Consider the following 18,352-nt stretch of genomic DNA (forward strand, 5'->3'; position numbering starts at 1 on the left):
AATACAGAAGACTATGAAGATTATTGAAATACTCAATTATTTATTAGATTACACCACTCAGAAAATTATTTTAAGTATCAAATTAAGAATGTGGACATAACTCACCCCTTATTTACATCAGGCTTGCTCAGATCTATCTTCATCTCTGTCTCTCAACTGAGAGAATAAAAGAAATACCAAACCCCTCTAACACAGCATAGATAGATGAGAGAGAAAAGCTAAACTTTTCCCTCTTGTATTAAAATATTTATTGTTTTATATCCAACTTTAAAAAATCAATATTACCTTATATATAATATGGGAAACTTAGCAAGTATCATTATGTGTTAATAGTCACAGTTATTTCCTATGTAGTACAGTGCTTAATTAAAATGTTAATATGTATAGTGGACTCTTCTACAAATTTGGTGTCTATAGGATCAACATCTGTATGTTACCCTAGGTTCCCTTTTATACCCATAGCAGAGAAACAGCCATTTCTAGTATGCAATTCATCAGAATTATTTTAGTTGTCTCCTGGTGACATGTTCCTACCCAAGGTCACAATGTCAGGAATGCGATAATTTAGATCAGATAGATACTTCTTTACAGTTCCAAATCTGTGATAGCGTAAGTACATTTTAGTTTTCACAGTTTTCGTCATGTTTTGAGAATGGCTCTAAAAGAAAGAATGGATCTAATAGAGAGAGGAGATGTTGTGAGTATAAGGAACCAGTAGGAAAGAAAGAGCATAAACAAGGATTTCAAACATGGGAAGTTGGAGGGAAGCTCGAAAGTTCCTGCATCAATCTGGGGAGCGGGAAGCATGCTAGGAAGAAGTGACATGAGATAAGCAATCAGATCAGTGTTCAGAGCCATCAAGATGAAACCAAAAAGCTTCAGTTTGATGGGAAAGCTAAAGATGATACAATGAAAGATCTAATGAAAGAACAAAAGCTCACCAGAGTATAAGCAAATAACAAGTGTAGATACCAGATTTGAGTGCCAAGAATGTAGAAACTCCATGGCGTGGAAACTTGCAAAGCTAGGAGGAGGAAACAATGCAAACTGGGTATACTGTATGGCACATCATAGCTGTGCATACCTTTACACTATGGCTTGAGATTCAAACTTTTCCTTATCTGTAATAAGGTACTCATTAAACAATCTGGTTTAGGAGATGAAAGGAAGAAATCTTCACTGGAAGAAGGGAAAAGTTGTGTTCTTTTCTTTTCGTTTTTTTCTCCTTTTCTTTTTTCTTTTCTTTTCTTTTCTTTTCTTTTCTTTTCTTTTCTTTTCTTTTCTTTTCTTTTCTTTTCTTTTCTTTTCTTTTCTTCTCTTTTCTTCTCTTTTCTTCTCTTTTCTTCTCTTTTCTTCTCTTTTCTTCTTTTCCTTTTTTCTTTTCTTTTCTTTTCTTTTCTTTTCTTTTTTCTTTTCTTTTCTTTTCTTTTCTTTTCTTTTCTTTTCTTTTCTTTTCTTTTCTTTTCTTTTCTTTTTTTTTCTTTTATCCTCTCCTCTCCTCTCCTCTCCTCTCCTCTCCTCTCCTCTCCTCTCCTCTTCTCGAGTCCCCTCTCCTCTCCTCTCCTCTTCTCGAGTCCCCTCTCCTCTCCTCTCCTCTCCTCTCTCTTCTCTTCTCTTCTCTTCTCTTCTCTTCTCTTCTTTCTCTTCTCTTCTCTTCTCTTCTCTTCTCTCTCTTCTCTTCTCTCTTTCTGCATTATTGTTCACTTTTTTCTTTATAAATTTTCAGGCTATTTGGCATGCATGGTAGTCTCATGCCTCTATGTAATTGCGAAACTTAACCAGACCACTGATCACCAAAATGTTCTTGTCTAAGCAAGCACAGTAGGGGATTCTGAATAAATAAGGCAGGCTTTGTGACAGTAACTTGTCCTTTCAGGATGAAAAATTGGGAGAGGACTAATGAAAAGAAACTTAGTATGATACAGACAAGGATAACCCTTGCCTGACACTGAAAGATAAATTCCTGATGTGTAAAGAAGACAGAGAAAGGTGAAAGATACTTTAAAAGAAGCAGCCTGTTTTACACATTTCTTATTTCCCCACATTTCTGAAAAATGCTGCATAATTTTTAGCACATCAGTCACGGAACTCTTGCAAAAAGGCTTTTAGGAACACTGACAGTTGCACAGGTCATCAGGATATTTCTGTGGACTTGGTCATGCATCCAATGTGTGTCCTCCAATGTGCATCCTCCAATGTCCATGAACTACGAATGTAAAATTTAGCTTTACACAGTCCTGGTGTGGTGTCCTAAACCCAGCTGGGCAATGCTGTCTCAACATTGTAAACAGAACCATATTAAATTTACCATTCCTTTTTCATCTTTGGGGACATCAGTAGCATCAAAAAATCATTAGATATTTAATTTTCCAAAGAATATCACTTTTATTTTAATTGTTTTAGTATTGAGATGATGGAATATTTTGCAAGTATTATGGTTACAGCGATGAAGTCATTTACTTACATGAAAAATAGTTTACAAATATGCAAGAAAAAGAGATATTCACAGGATGTTAAATAATGGTTGTGTAAAAAATGAAACAAAACAAACTTGTTTGCTTCATGGCATACTTTATTTCATTAAATTTATTAATGTATATAATTTCCTAAAAAGAACACCTATCATGTAAAAAATTAAATTGATAAACTTGCTAAAGTGGCTATCTGTTTCATTCTGACAGAGCAAAATTCTGTTAAAATGAGAGCAATAAAATTTAAATGATTAAAAATTGGAATGGCAAAGACATTGTACCCTTCAGTAAATATCTAATGGACAAAATGGCAATATAGAATAGATATCAGTGCTCACAGTTAAATAAAATATGAAGTCAACAATCTGCTCAGGATGTCAAAGTAAGTTCAATTTACATGTGTAAGTTACATTCATTCAAGGAAACCCCTGTTTTTACAGAAGTAATTTAAAATTAAAATTTAAAAAAAAAAAAAAAAAAAGATCTTGAGCCTGTTCTTCAAGACCAGAAAGATATCCCAATAATATAGGAACAGAACCAACATGAAAACTACAATAAATTATTTTCCTGATTTTTCTTTCTATAAAAGAAAATTGCAGGATGCAGCATGCACAATTTACTGAACAATGCATTTGGCACATGGTGTGTTGGACAATGCATGTGCATGTATTACAGTTTAGACATTGCAATGCCATGTAAAAGGCCACAAAAATAAAAAGTAAAGTCAGGTGTTAGCAAAACTCAGCCCCCTCCTCTCTCTAACAACCCTTACCCTAAAAATTTTCTGGATGCACTTCCACATCTCAGAATATGGAATCATTTCAGGCAGCATAGCAGTGGGTAAAAGTTCATCTTTTGGGAAGGTATGTGAAGAAAACTTTGTAACGTTTTGAAGTGCATGAATTAGTATGCCTAACTCTGAACCAGAGCACTAAAGCCAAAGAAGAAAAAAACATAATATTGATTTTTTTTTTTTTTTTTTTTTTCAGAGAGAAAAAAAGAAGCTGCATTTCTACTAGTCCTCATCTGCTGAGTTCTCCCATTCTGGGGCTATGCCCATGCTTGCAAAACCTAGACTATGAGCTATCACATGAAGCTGCCAGGAACAGCTGGTTCACACAATGTTCAGAGACCTCTTTGAGTATACTTGTCCATCCCATCTTCAGTCAATCCTCTCATAGCAGACCTTCCTTGTTACTAATTCATCTCAATACCTAGCCTTCCAAAACATGGCAATGCAGATGATCTTACTAGATCTTTCTCAGTCCATACACACTCATTTTTTTGTTTAGCTGTCTCTATGTCCTTCAATCCAGCTGCAAGTGAGTTGACCCCTGAGATAAGCATAGGAAAATTTAATGCGCACATGCCTAGTTGTGAGAGATAGTTTTGGCCATGGGGCTGCACGGATAAATGTCCTGCTTAGCCCCTTCCACTGGAGCTTTGCTTTAAATGTACCAAGCCATTGAGAATAATCGGAATTTCAATGGAGACACATCACTGGAAAACACTCTTAGGATCAAATGCTGATTACTCACTTTCCCCTTATAAATTACTGGTAGTTACAGTAAGATGAGTCAGATCACAAGGATGGCTGCGGTAGAAGGTCAGCCTGGAAGAGGGACCTACTTCTGGAGAAGAAACTGAAAAATCTCAGCATTTATAGCTATTAAAGCTAGCTTTAATATATCTGCCCCTTATCAGTTAAAAGAGAGCAGGCAAGGATGCATAAAGTTTTATTTGTGATACTTGTCACAATAGGAATAACACAAATTCAAAGTCATGGGTCCACTTTGTCCTGAATACTAAGAGCTTCAGAAATAGCATCACTCAAAATCTCTAAAATATGTGAAAATAATTTAGTTAAAGACCATATTTAACATTTTCCCTCTATCTGAAGGTATCTCTTTAAGAGATTCACATTTAATTTTGTTAATTTGGAGACAAAAGAAAACAGGCTGATACATAACACTGACGTCTTTATAAAATATTTAACAAAGGTATCTGATGAGGTTTTCTTTATTTTTTTTTCCACACCATAAGCTTCCATCTACTACTTGACATAGAAAAAAAATAAAGAGGAAAAAAAAAAAAGAGGGAGAGGGGAAAAAAAAAAAAAAGGACCTGAGCCAAATGGAAAGAGCGTATCAGATCTCCAGAAATTTCATCACTGGAGAGCAAAATCGTTTCCTGACTTTCAGGCTGTGAGATAAGAAAAAACTGTTGTTAACTCCTCACCAAATAAAGGGGACCATTTTTAAGTGTTCTTCTCTCCTTTTATTTTCACTAGACTTAAATCTTTTGCATGAAATCAAACTTGGATAAGAAAATGTATTAGTATTATGAAAGGGCTAGATTCCACTCGCAGGAAGCAATTTAGAACAACTAGGGGCAATTTCAGGTAGTCTTGATGAAGAGAAGGTGAGTGGCTGTGTTGCATTTCCTCTTTTAACATGCATGAATGCTAAGAACTGGTTAGATACATAGCTGGAATGACTAAAGGCCTATAAGTCATAATAATACTCAAAATTAATTTAAGGGGTAGAGGAAGATGGCAAAGGGAGGTGAAGCAGGTTAGTCAATTAATCTTCTCTAGCAGTAGATGTTCATTTGAAAGGAAAGAACAGATCATTTGAAGTGAAAAGAGTTATTTGAACTTTAGATTTTTCTTTGTGTGCATATATTTAGGATAATATACTATATTAAAAAGAAACATAAACTGCATACCTACAAGTACCTATATCTGCACATATATATATGTGTAAATATAAATTTTATAAACATAAATATAGGATGATGGAGGATCAGACATTCATTTTCTTCGCAAGTTCTTAAGTTACAAGTTGTTACATTAAATGTTTGTCATTTAGCACCACATAAAAAATGCAAGCTATGCAAAAACAAACAAACAAAAAAGTACCTCAGAGATGCATTCAAGTCACCATATCTACTTTCTACCTACATTAGCCTTAACGGTTGCAAAGCAAAAATTCACATTACAGAAATGAGTAAGTTTTTGAATTCTCATCTGGATAAATCACTGACATAATGCTTAAATGTTAACATGTCCCACTATCAAAAGTCATGCTCTAAATAAACAAATATCCTAATTATATGCAAAAAACAAAGCAGTCCTTAAGTAACAGTTCTTCAGTAAATAAAACTATAAAGTCTCCGACTCAATGGACCAGAAAATGCAAAACCGGACTACTCATTTTAATAGAATGGGAGATCTTTTTCGCCTCCATTAGCAATGAATGGTCACAGTGCTAGCTACCTTGGAGTCATGCTTCTACCACATACAGATTAAATTATGTGCCTTGATAGATGACATTTCAATAGAAGCAATAAATGCAGGCATCTTAGAGAAGAAGCTGGTCTTTTCTCTTCTTCACATAGCATTCAATATTATCATGTGTTATATTACCATAAACATCTGCCTTTGGAGTCTGTTGCATATGTTATTTAATTATTTTGTCATTTACTAGAATTATGCTGTGCACAGAGAATTTTCATCCCAACTACCTTATATTAATTTAAAGTCACTGGTCTTACGTATCATCGCAGAGAGCATTTCAGATAATAAACCATGGTGAAGCAAGCAGTTTTAATAGGCTATCAAATTTTCCAAACGAAATATGGGCTCATTATGAGTTTGTTGGCTTTCTGCACCTATCTGTAAGAAATTTTTCAAAAATTTTATTACTACCAATGCAAGAATATTTCTGAATATGCATGCTGTACTATGATTAAATATGTCCATTGCTTTAGCACTGTATATCTTGCCAAACTGTTATAAAACTCTGATCAAATGCTAACAAATGAAATCCCTCACTCTTCAAAATAAATTGTTCCTTTTGTTTTTATTCCTTATTTATGTCGATTTTTGTAAGAAAACATGGAAAGCTTGGCTGCCTTTAATACAACTTGCGGGAAGAAATTATAGTAAAATGCATATTATTTGCTTCAGTCAGCAAGGTACAATGTTCCTTCCTGCTCCCTTTGCAGAATTCACACAGTCCCACATGGGTTTAGTTCTCATGAAACTCACCACTACACTGAGATGAAAACAAATCTTGCTCCCAATCAGTTCATAGTGTTGATAACAGCCAAGAAGTCCACACCAGAGAATAACATGACTGGGTCAGTGTGTGTCTGGGTCTCATTAAAACCAAGGAGTTATTTTTATGTCTGGTGAACAATTAACTGTATGCAAAATTCTTCCCATTATGTATTTGCCTTGAGGCATTGTTTGTTATGAAAGACAAAATAAAAATTGGGGTCTTGATCTGTCAAAGTGCTCAGAAACTCAACTACTGTTGAATTCAATGCATGTTCAGTACCTTCCATTCTTGTTTAATTCAATGTCGCTTTAAAGTGTTCAGCCTATCCACAAGGTTCCCAGAGACCTGGGGTTGGGACTCTGCTGTTCTTGTACTCTGCAATGTCACTTCTTATACATCTCACACAGACAAAGCTCTCCTTTAAAACAACAAAGCCTACCAATGCCAGCCACGTTGGATCAGGCACTTTTAGGTGGTTTATTTATTTATTTATTTTTCCCACTGCTGTCATAAATTTTGCAATACTAAGAGCATTAGACTGTTTTAATTTCTTCATAGTCTTTATGCGAAGCTATAGGAATTTGTTGTCTTACACTGATTCCTACCATATTTTGTAGTGCTTTATAACAAGATAACTGAAACATATTAATCTTTTTCTTAAACATTGTTAATAAAATATTAAGTTGTGTATTAAAACTTTCAGACTGACATTCTCACGTCTTGAATTAATTTATAGAGGAAATAAAAGAAAACTTTCTGAACATGCAGTGATTTAACCCTGCCATATATTAGTATAGAATATGTTGAATGGAAGACAAACACATTTATGTTTATGCAGTTCATATTTCCAATATCTATATATCTTTACATAATTTAGAAATATGAATCACAGTAATTTTCCAGGCAATAAAAATAACTGTTCTGAACCTCTTTTATGTTTATTGCTTGTAATGTTACTTTGATTTTTTATACTGAAATACCTTCTGCTGAGTCTTTTTTTTAATGAGGTTTTTGTTTGGTTTGCCTTTTTTTTTTTCTACTTCTCTTTGTTTTTACACATATATACAGCATGAAAGCATAATTCTAAAATAATATTCTTTCATCTTTGGTCAAATTAAGACACTGCCATTACATCTGACCTGTTACAATGAATTTCTTGGGTTTCTCTTTATTAAAATATTGAATAACTATTTATCATCACACAATTCATCTCCCTGTATCCACTACATAATAGCCATGTAGAAAAATGTGTTTAACTCTGCTGCTAGGGATCAACAAATATAAATATATATATTTTTTTTTTTGCAATGAAGAATGTTTTTAAAAACAATGGGCAGTTAAACAGGACCATGACATGCAAGTGTTAGAATTCCAGTTCTAGTCTGTAAATGGTGTGCTTACAATCAAATGGATAGATTGCCATACTAGTCACTCCCTTTCAGATTGGTGCAGCTTTAGCAACTGACAGAATCTCAGCTTAATTTTATTGGTTTTCATTTTCATCAGTATGAAGTGTGTCTTCTTTTTAGTAGTTTTTAATATTAGAAAACAGGGCTTTCAAGTTACAGTAAATTTGTATGAATCATAATTTTTATACATTCTTTTGCCCTTTGTCAGAAAAATGTGTATGAAAAATATATATCTACCATCTGTTTTTCCAATACGCACTGGTTATTCTATCATTTATTTTAAATATTGTTCAAAAGAAATAATTTCAAGACTAATACACTTACATTTCAGGTAGCCTGATGAAAATACATATACTAGTAAAAAGAAAACACACTCATACAAATGGCAGTTTAGTCTAAATGGGGAAAACAGAAGCAAGCCAGTTGATGTGCTTTCAGGTTACATTTGTAGGCATTATCAAAGAGCTTCCAAAATAACTGTGGTTCTGTGGTTCTTCTAATCTGCTTCTTTGTTTTCGTTTTACATTATACCTCATTTTTTTCTCTTTCTTAGGAAAGAATGTTTTGATATTGCTATCTCTGAGATTTTTTTTTTTTTTTGCTTTCTCTCTCTTTTTAAATGTGAGATAACATGTTGTATGTCCATTTCTCATGGTTTATTTTCTCCTTAGAGAATTCCCAAGACTATGCACTGACAGATCTTGGTATCCAAGGGGGAGTCTACTCACAGGATTAAAGGCGAGAACCTCAATTAGACTATCTCTGATTTCTTCAGATGTTTTTTCTAATCTTTTAATATGGGATTAAAGTCAGCTAGAACCTAGCTTGCTTTTTTCTTAGCTGAGATCTTCTTTGTTACAATTCAAGCTAGATATGTTTTTGTTTGTTTATTACAAAAAAAAAAGGAAAAAAAATTTAAAAAAAGCATATCTATTTTTCCTTAATTTGGAGTCATTCTAGTCCAGATGAGGATAATGAACTTTTGTCAGCTCTTATGTGATACTGCGTACAAAATAGCTTGATAAGCAATGTGAGGCATACACACACTTCTCAATGATCTGCAGGAAAACTCCCTCAGAGACTGATTAGTCCATGCTTGTCACAAGTAGGGCAGATAATTATGGGGGCTTAACAGTCTATATGGTGGATCTTTTGAGAGGAGAAGGGTAGATCTAAGACTGTCTCGTGGATCAACCATAATTTTTAATATTACAGATAACATGTGTGGTTTTTTTTAGTATGTCCCTGGAGCCTGGATAGTGACTCTTCCCATAGAGTGACATCATATTACTTTTCGAGAAGATAAAAATTGTTCAAATTAGATTACCCCTAATTAGTATAATCTTATGAACCATTCTGAAAAGTTTATTGCACCCATGCTGGCAGTCTCTGATTCCATATTGAGAGCTTCTTATTACAGTATGTGTGCTAATCCTTAACCATGGAAATGAATACATGGTACATAAAAGTAATGTTGTTGTATTTCTTCATTTAATAAATTTCACATTCTACTCTCATTTCAAAGCTAATAGCTACTTTTTTGGATTTCTGTATATTGGATAACAAAACATTTCTTTCAATTTTTATTTTTTTTTTTCAGTAAAGAATGTGTCAATCCAGCAGTAATTTACATTCATTAGACTAACGTGTTTATTAAGCAGTGCTGGCAATATTGGAGTGGAGGGAGGACCTTTAACAAATGTCAAGAAAAAAAAATAACAACTGTTCTTTACTTTTATTTATGAACATAGTCACCCTGATAACACTTAGTCCTGTGTATTATAGATACTACATTACTAAGCAGAACAGTCTGGAGCAGAACCACATTCTTGCCATCTTTTCTGCTTTCATTGACTACAATGGTGTTTATGGATGCTCAGCCCTCCAAAAGTAAAGATACAATTTTCCCTTCAGACAGCTGTGAGTATCCAGCAGAAGTAGTTTTTCTTGTTGAAAGAGCACAGAGGTTTGTGAAGCTTGAACTACCCCCCCTCACAAAACCTCTTTGTGCCTTTTGACACCAGCTGCACTGACCAGTAATTTTGCATGCTTTCCAGTGAAACAACTTTCATCGAGGTTTTCGTACCATTTTATGAACCCATATTTCCTTTTTATCTTCTTCTTGGGTTTTCCTCACCCTTGTCCACCACATTTCTGTGTATGACTTGGTTGGCTTGCCAGCCCACTCACTTGGGCTGTATTGCTGCAGTGCTGCACTATGATGTGGCCAGAGCAAAGCAGCTGCTTGCACCTTTGCAAAATCAGAAGATTCATAGGATGTGTAACTTACCCTGGAGGCACTGTCCTCTTGGAGCCTGGACTGCACAACAGGCATGAGCTTAGCTCTGCATATTTCCAGTTCAGGGAAGTACACAATGGCGTGCAGCCCCACTGTAAAAATTGCACAGCAAATTAAAGCAATAATAGCAATTTTCTACCTCTACTTCATTTTCTGAAGGATATTCAGGGCTATGGTTACTGATAACAAAGCTCATCAGGTACATGGGCTTCTATAAACAGCCCTCAGCAACACTATGGGGAGATCCCAAGTGGGTGTAAATTGAAGTCATTAAATATAACACAGTTAAGGTAGACTGACTTAACACCATCCAGAAGCTTCTCTCTCTCCCCCTATGTGTGCTTTTCTGTTTCTAGTGTTTCTAGCTAAGGTGACACCACTCCTAAGTTTGTCAATTTTCTTTGACCTCTTCTTTGCAGACAGAGCTAACATGATACTTTGTCTGCCTCCCTCAGCAGAGGACTTAAAGGATAAAGCATCAGTTATTTGCATGGTGGTATTGCTCTTGCTCTGTCTCTGAAGTTTCTTTACCACAGAAATGGCAACAGGAATGTAAAGAGTGCTCAAAAGAGCAGAAAGATTCTTACTTATGATTATTTCTGGGTCTAATCTTGTAACAGAGTAAGGCCAGGATAATGCACTCTGTAGTGACCTGTGGATCAGTCAGCTTTACTGAGACACATTTCATTGATTTCTGACTATGAGTTGCAATTGATCCTGCTACTCTTAGCTGTTCTTGCAAAGCTCACCAGTGCCACTAATCCTCTTAAACAGCAGTCAAGAGATGCAGATAAAAGCTGGTGATTTACCTTGGTTCAAATAACAGTGCTTTTAAAAATGAAAATAGAGAGTTCATTCCTTGGATGTAAAAATGTATATTCTGCATGCTGACTGCATGTTGTGACACAGTGGAGCATATTTCAAGGCAATTAATTAAGACAATAAAAGAAAGAAAGAAACTGGTGCTAATAAAACCAAAAGAAATCTTCTATCTTTACATCTGAAAACAGCTATAAAAGAACATATAAATGATTTTGTATATAATGATTGTTCTTAGGTGAACCTGGGAGCACAGGAGGTAGCTGTTTTTACAGGTCTAACATTTTTATTTCCAGACAAAGGAAAGTGGTTTTCAGAGAACCACAGAATACCTAAATACAACTTTCTGGCATCAGGCACAGTGTATGAAGCAGGATATTGCGTGAGGAGGAAACACTACAGTCTGACAAGAAAACATCTGAATAAAAACACCACACAAGAGCATGAAGACAACCTGGACAAATGTGAGGAGGAAAAAAAAAAAAAAAAAGAAAAAAAACGTTCAGATTAAACCCACAAATTTGTTCTAATGGTATTTACAGACCTTTCATCATGTTCCTATAAAGATACACATAAACGTGTTATGCTTTACTGAGAAGCTGAAAGTGAAAGCCAGATGAAGTTCTCCTGTGAGTGTGTTCACATGAGGATGTTACTGGAAGTATTCACCAGACTATCAGCAATTCTCTTTCACCTTCTGAAAAAAAGTTTTCACCATTTTGTGCACCACAACCAATCTGTGCTCCAGTGTCACATGGTAGATGGACCCACTGGCCGATATTTTTTCAAATGAACTTTAGGAACTTAGAGAGGTAGAGGATTTTATTAGCTTAGGCTCATTGATAATCGCTGGGGAGAAACAGGATCCTCCAAATGGCAGTTCACATCTTAAATCAGATACATTCTGCAGGTGGCAGTCCTCAACTCCAATTCCTCAGTAATTTTCCTCAGGTCTCGTGGTGTGATTTTCTCTGTTATTTTTTTCTATGTGTTAATGGGCAAAATATCTCTTAAACTACTAAGAGACAATGATGCATGATTTTCTGCCTATGCAGTATTATTTCTGGCAATAAAAAAAAAAAAAAAAAAAAGTTTTTTTCAACTTACCCGGTAATGAAACAGGTATAGAAGAAAAGAGTAGAAGTGTTTTAGTTACAGCGTCTGAAAAACTTTGTCCTATTTAGAACTGTCCACAAATGTCATGTTTTTTGATCTTGGTTTTACAACTCAAATTTTTATCAGTCCTCAGTATTTACAGACCCAAACGAACATCTAAGGAATCACCAGTACTAAATACCTCCAAGAGCTGTAAACTCTCTCAAGTAGAATATGAAAAACAAACAATACCCCCAACCTACCAATCAACCAAAGAAAATGAAAAGTTCTGAAGTTTTGGACCTTTCTTTTCCTTCCAGGCTTCGCACCTCATTATGATCAGTGCCTACAAGAAAGCGTGAAGGAAGGAATTAACTGAAAACATTGGGGAGAAGTATTCCAAACTCTTTTTTACTACACACCAAATTCTGGTTTTATAATTTCACTGTGAACATATTATCTCCACTGAACAACCTGAATTACCATTTCAGTAAGAGATCAGCTTCTGACCACTACTTTTTGGAAGATATTTCTGTAAGTCCTGATTGGCTTATGAATCAGAATTTTCACTTACAATTTTGCTTTAATTTCAGAGTTTTTTGTTGTAGCCACCACAAATGGAACTGACACACACAGTCATGATACTGAGAGTCAGTATATTTTTACTTTAACCTGTTTCAATTTTTACTTGCACCCATGTGTGCAAGTAAAACATCTAATTTTAAAGTTTGCATTGACGATGTATTGTTTCAGCAGCCATACTAGCCTACACTTGGAGTTAGACTTTGACAGATAAGAAATAATATTTGCTTTGTGCTATTTTTTTCCTCACAAAATACAAAAAGAATATGGCAAATTTACACAAAATAATACAAATTGGCTGGAAAATGTGGCTGTAGTGAAAATTTGTGAGGAAATGACAGAACAAACAAAAAAACAGTTTAGATGCTACTGTCAAATATCTTCAACTATGTCTATGCTGTTAGGGAAAAGTGTGTAGCTGGATTCCAAGGTCAAATGACAGACACTGATTTGGATCTCCTTTGCTTAGGGATATCCCCCTTTTGAGTAGATTCTTCTCTGAGAAAGGTCTAAAGCAGAAGGGGGAGGAAGCTAACAGAAGATTTGCAAACTGTCAGGGATGTGGTGCTCAGACTTTCTCCTTGGTACTGCATCCTAAGTAGTCTGTGAGTAAATTTTAATATCCCCAGTTCCAGAGGACTTGACTTGAACACACTCTGGCCCCTATCGAGATCAGCTACTGGCTTTTCTGTCCGTGAAAATGAAGGTATAGGGGAGGGCTAGCATGTGCTTAGGATTTGACCCAGAAACTGAGAGACTTCTGCTATGTATATATGGTATTCAGAGATATTCTGGGGTGCACCAGTGTCATCACAGTGCAATCAGTCTGATTTCCTTTGCTGAGATGGTCATAAACGCTTTTGTGTTTTTTTTGTTTGTTTGTTTTGTTTTTTTCTTAAATGAGAATTTAGCACCTTAATAGGATCTAATTTACATATTGCATGAGTTTAAAATAACCCTGTTAAGTTACCAATAAAATGCCTTATAAAGTTCAAACACGATAAGGTATCAGTAAGATGCAATTGAAATCTACCCCTTGACAGACAGCTCCTGCAGTTAAAATGATCAAACTAAATGTGACTTAAATAAAGATGTGCCCACCTCAGATTTTGGAAGCACCAACATAATCTTTTAACACATGGTGTTATATTGACTCCTGCAAGTTTAACAGAAGTAAAGCTACAAAGAGTTTATTAGCATCAAGCCAAAGAAACATCTTCTTCAGTAAGATTTTTTTCCCCACAGGTGGGAAAGCATAGCATGAGCTCAGAAAGGATAATTAAGGGCTTTACCTAGAGAAAAACACCACCTCAATTCTTGGAATGCCTCTATGGCTGGTATTGGAGTTGAACAGCAGATGGGCTCAATAGGCTGTTAAATAGGACTGGCTATCAAACAAGCATTTGCTGTGCTTCACCATTTTATTTTCCCCTCTCATGAAATGAAACATACACCTTTATAATATTCTGGGTGAAAACTGAGTGAGAAGGATGCTCTCCACAAAGAAACCAAAAACACAATTCTGAGAATTGTAGTAAAATTATGGAAATGGTTTCAGAACTTCATTTCGCCTTTTCTACAGTAGGAGGTTCCAAATTTTTAGCAAATCTTTTGGCCACTGGCATAAAGTATCAGGCTTGCTCATTAGTTACAGGAGGAGGAGGATAAATAAGTCCAGCAGAAAACCTCAAGATATTTCTGCAGAAACTGATTCCAATGACTGACATTTTTTCTGATATGCAAAGCCTTTTGTGTTGTTGTGTGTTGATTTTTTAACATCTTTTTTAACATGGCTTTTGAACATCTGTATTTGAGTTGTTCCTCCATAAACATAACTCTCTATGACATAGTGATACTACCTATGTTCCAAAACTTCCTATGCAATTCATCAGAAATCATTGTCAGTGCCACAAACCGGCATGTTAACACAAATGTCACAAGTTTTCATTTCTTCTTGAAAATGCAGCTGCTACTGAAAAAACATCCCTACTTAGTACTGTCAGGTCCCTGAAGTAATAGGATGCTACAGTAATTTCTAGGCACAGGGAGGAGAGTATGGAGGTCTCACTGTATTAGATAATATTGCTTTGCTCTTGTTTTTGAATTGCTTTTATTTTGTAGATGGGATATACTTCTGTCAGTATTTTAAATTTAAACATTAATTAGAAAAAACATTTTAAGTATCACTTCTTAGAGAAAGAGTCTGCAGAATTAATGTGGATTAGAAGAAATTAAGCAGGATCCTATTAAAATACTTAGAAAATCTGCACAATAACTTTACTATAAAATTTTGTGTGATTACATAACAAATCTATGGAACTACATTACAAAGCATCTAGCATCAGAACAAAGAGACAAAGAAAAGCATATTTAAAAGCTTCTTTTTTTTTTGTTGTTAAATTTTACAGCATTGCTCCATAATGGACAAAGAAACAATTCTTTCTTTATTGTAACAGAAATGAATAAACTTTTATTATTTCTGTTGATCTTAAAAATGTCTATTTTAGCCCATGTTCTGACACTTAGAGGACAGCTATTTACAACAGCTGGTTATAGAGGTAGCATATGTGGATGTATGGGCATACTATCTGTACATTTTATTTTGAAAACTATCTTTTGTGTTGTTGTGACCAAACAAAATTCCATATGATCTCATTATTCCAGAATGGAAGACAAAAGGATGATGGGATCAGTTTTCTTTGCTATATTTCTTTAAGCATATAAAAAGTTCTATTTTAAAGATTGCAGAAAACATCAAGCAGGGACGGTTTCATTGCTTGCCATGCTAAATCTCATTCAGCCAACACTTCAGCTAAGTCTCCCAATTTGTGGTTGTCTCACATGTTCATAGCCAAAGGCAGAGTGGGTTTTCTTGAAGTTTTGCATTTGCCTTTGGGCTGCAACATGAACTCAGCTGTCTCTTATAGCAAGATAGTTGAAATAAAACGGTCTGTTTCAACAATATTCATCTTGCATTATTATTATTATCATTGTCATCATCATTTGTAAAGGGAGTTTTTATTACAAGACTGTCTGTGAGCTATCACAGAATGCCTTGGCCTAGTACAAATATAACTTGTCCAAAAGAGCTCACGTTCAAAGTGCAAAATGAAAGACAACAGGTGGAAGAAGCCATCAGCTGGAAGGGAGCACAAGGGAACGATGAAGCAATTACAAACAGTTGATGAAGCAGCAGTCAGAGAACACCAGCTGCTTAACTATTGCGGGAGCTCTAATTACAATTCTTCTTAGGAGAGTGAATTATTCTTGGAGTGCTCTGCCCAGAACCCTCCCTTAGGAAGGAATACGTGATTTTGTGAAGAAGGAAAACACAGCAGGGAGGAGTGCAAAGTCTCCGTCCTCCTTTCTCAGCAAAGCAGAGCAAGCCAAGCTCACATGTGTGCAACGCACTCCTCTTTACATATTCAGACCAACACAGCATGCATTGCAATAGAGGTCCTTGAGCTGTTAACATGTGGATCTCTAAGACGATCAAATGTGTTATTTCAATATAGATATTGAGCTATTAAGATAGATCATGTCAAAAATCTTAGTGTTAACGGTTCCATACTATGCATTGACATGATCCATCTTAATGGCTTCTTCCCTTCACAGCTGCTACAATGTAGTACGTCAAAGTGTAATACTGAGCCTTTCATTTGATGTGCTACATCATATCAAGCCTTCTTTTGGAGTCATTCAAATGTATAATGTCAGCGCATAATATGGAGTTCATAAGTGGATCTTTGACAAGATATATCATGTCAATGCATGGTAATGACTGTTATGACACCAAGCAGTGTTTAGTAAGAATAAAAAAGTTAGTGTGTAAGAGCAGTAAATTAAATTCAAAAGGTTTAGATTTTTTTTTTGTATCTAATCACAATATATAGAGAATGAATTCAAGCCAAATATGCGCTAACATGGAAAGATCTTGCGTACTAATGGAACATCTTTCTCCTCTTTATGAAGCTGTAACCTGTCTGATTACACGTGTATTATTTCAAGCAAGGCTAAAAGGAGTATGAGCAGCCTATTCCTGTGTGCACAGCTCAGAAAAAGTAATGTAACATTTCCATGGGTCATTGCTAAGCCATTTTTTCCCCTCAAAACTTGCTGGTTTTTTTTTGTTTTGTTTTGTTTTGTTTTTTGAAATTAAAACTTCAGTGTGCCACTTTTGACATTTCATCTGATACTTTGCTTCCAAGAGTGTCTTCCAAAATGCACAAAAAAAAAATTACATGGAAAATTTAGTTGAAATCACTGTTGTCCTTTATGGAACTGAGAAGACTGTTTTAGACTACTATCTTAATCCCACATTCATTATGAGTACTAAAACCATGAAGTCTTGTTTCATCTTGTACTTTCTCAGTGTATATTTGCACAGATGCATGTAGCTGCACATATAAAGAAATATTCTAACAGCAGAGGTCAAGATCATTCTGTGATTCTGGTATGAGGATATTTCCTTTTCCAGGATTTTGGCATTTGCAACAAAGAATAGTGAATTGCTCATATGCAGTGCAACAGTTTTGCCTGGAAAAATGAACAAACTGTAGTGGGAGGCAGTCTCCTTGGAAATAGAACCAGCAATTTTTTTGTGTGTGCTGTCATAAAGAGTTCAGAACACCCATGAATTGTCATCCTAGAACAAAATGAGAAAAATCCACTTCTTTGACCTTCTCTTCCCTTATCAGCCTAAACAAAATTTTACCAGAGTAAAACAGAGAAGGGAAAAGAATAGCATTTATGAAATCCCTTACAGAAAGAAGGAGAGAGGAAAGCACACATTTTATATCTGAACGCTCATGTTTTGAAGAACCTGAGATAACTGCCCATTTCTGAGGTGGCATTTGCTATTATCCCTGCTGTCAATCAGGTGAGAGGCCACACCTGTCCTAGGGGGGAGAGAATATATGCCCTCCCATTCCTCCATCAAATCATTAGGCTGTAACACTTTTTTTTCTGCCCTTTTTCGCTCAGATTATCTCAACAGAACTAGATGGGGTTGGACCTATCTGTACTGTCATTTTCCTAACTGAAACCAATGAAAAATAGTAGTCCTGCATGAGAGCTTCATCCATGTGTAATGTGTAGATCAATAGGAAATGAGAACTGAAGAAAAAAAGTAACCCAACGAAGGTCTATACATACATGGTGGGTTTCATCTGTCCTAGTTCAGGTATTAGACATATATATTAGACATATATATCTGAACTATTGTCCCAGTATAGTCAAGGGAGAATAAGGAGAGTAAGGGTATCTCAAGATAATGATTAATTCTGGGACAGATGATTTAGGCCATAGAAATTGTCCCTTGCTTGTGTTCCTTTCCCTCCCATTTCTTTCCTCTAAAGGGAACCCACTATGACTAGTTCCATCATAGATTCACATTTAAATATTAAGACATCCGGAGACCAGTTGCTTGAAATATTTGTAGTTAGTTATAAGTCTGAAAGAAATACTAGGCTTTTTATTTTGATTTAATCTCTGACTCCAGCAGGGTGAATCCTAAATATTAGGTCATATCTGCCATCTCTATGTGGCTGTCTCTGACACTCAGAAACTTCTCCAGTGGCACTACATTCACATTTAAGCAACTGAATCAAGTTC

The sequence above is a fragment of the Cygnus olor genome, chromosome 1 (genome assembly GCF_009769625.2).
Source record: "Cygnus olor isolate bCygOlo1 chromosome 1, bCygOlo1.pri.v2, whole genome shotgun sequence".
Classification (NCBI taxonomy): domain Eukaryota; kingdom Metazoa; phylum Chordata; class Aves; order Anseriformes; family Anatidae; genus Cygnus; species Cygnus olor.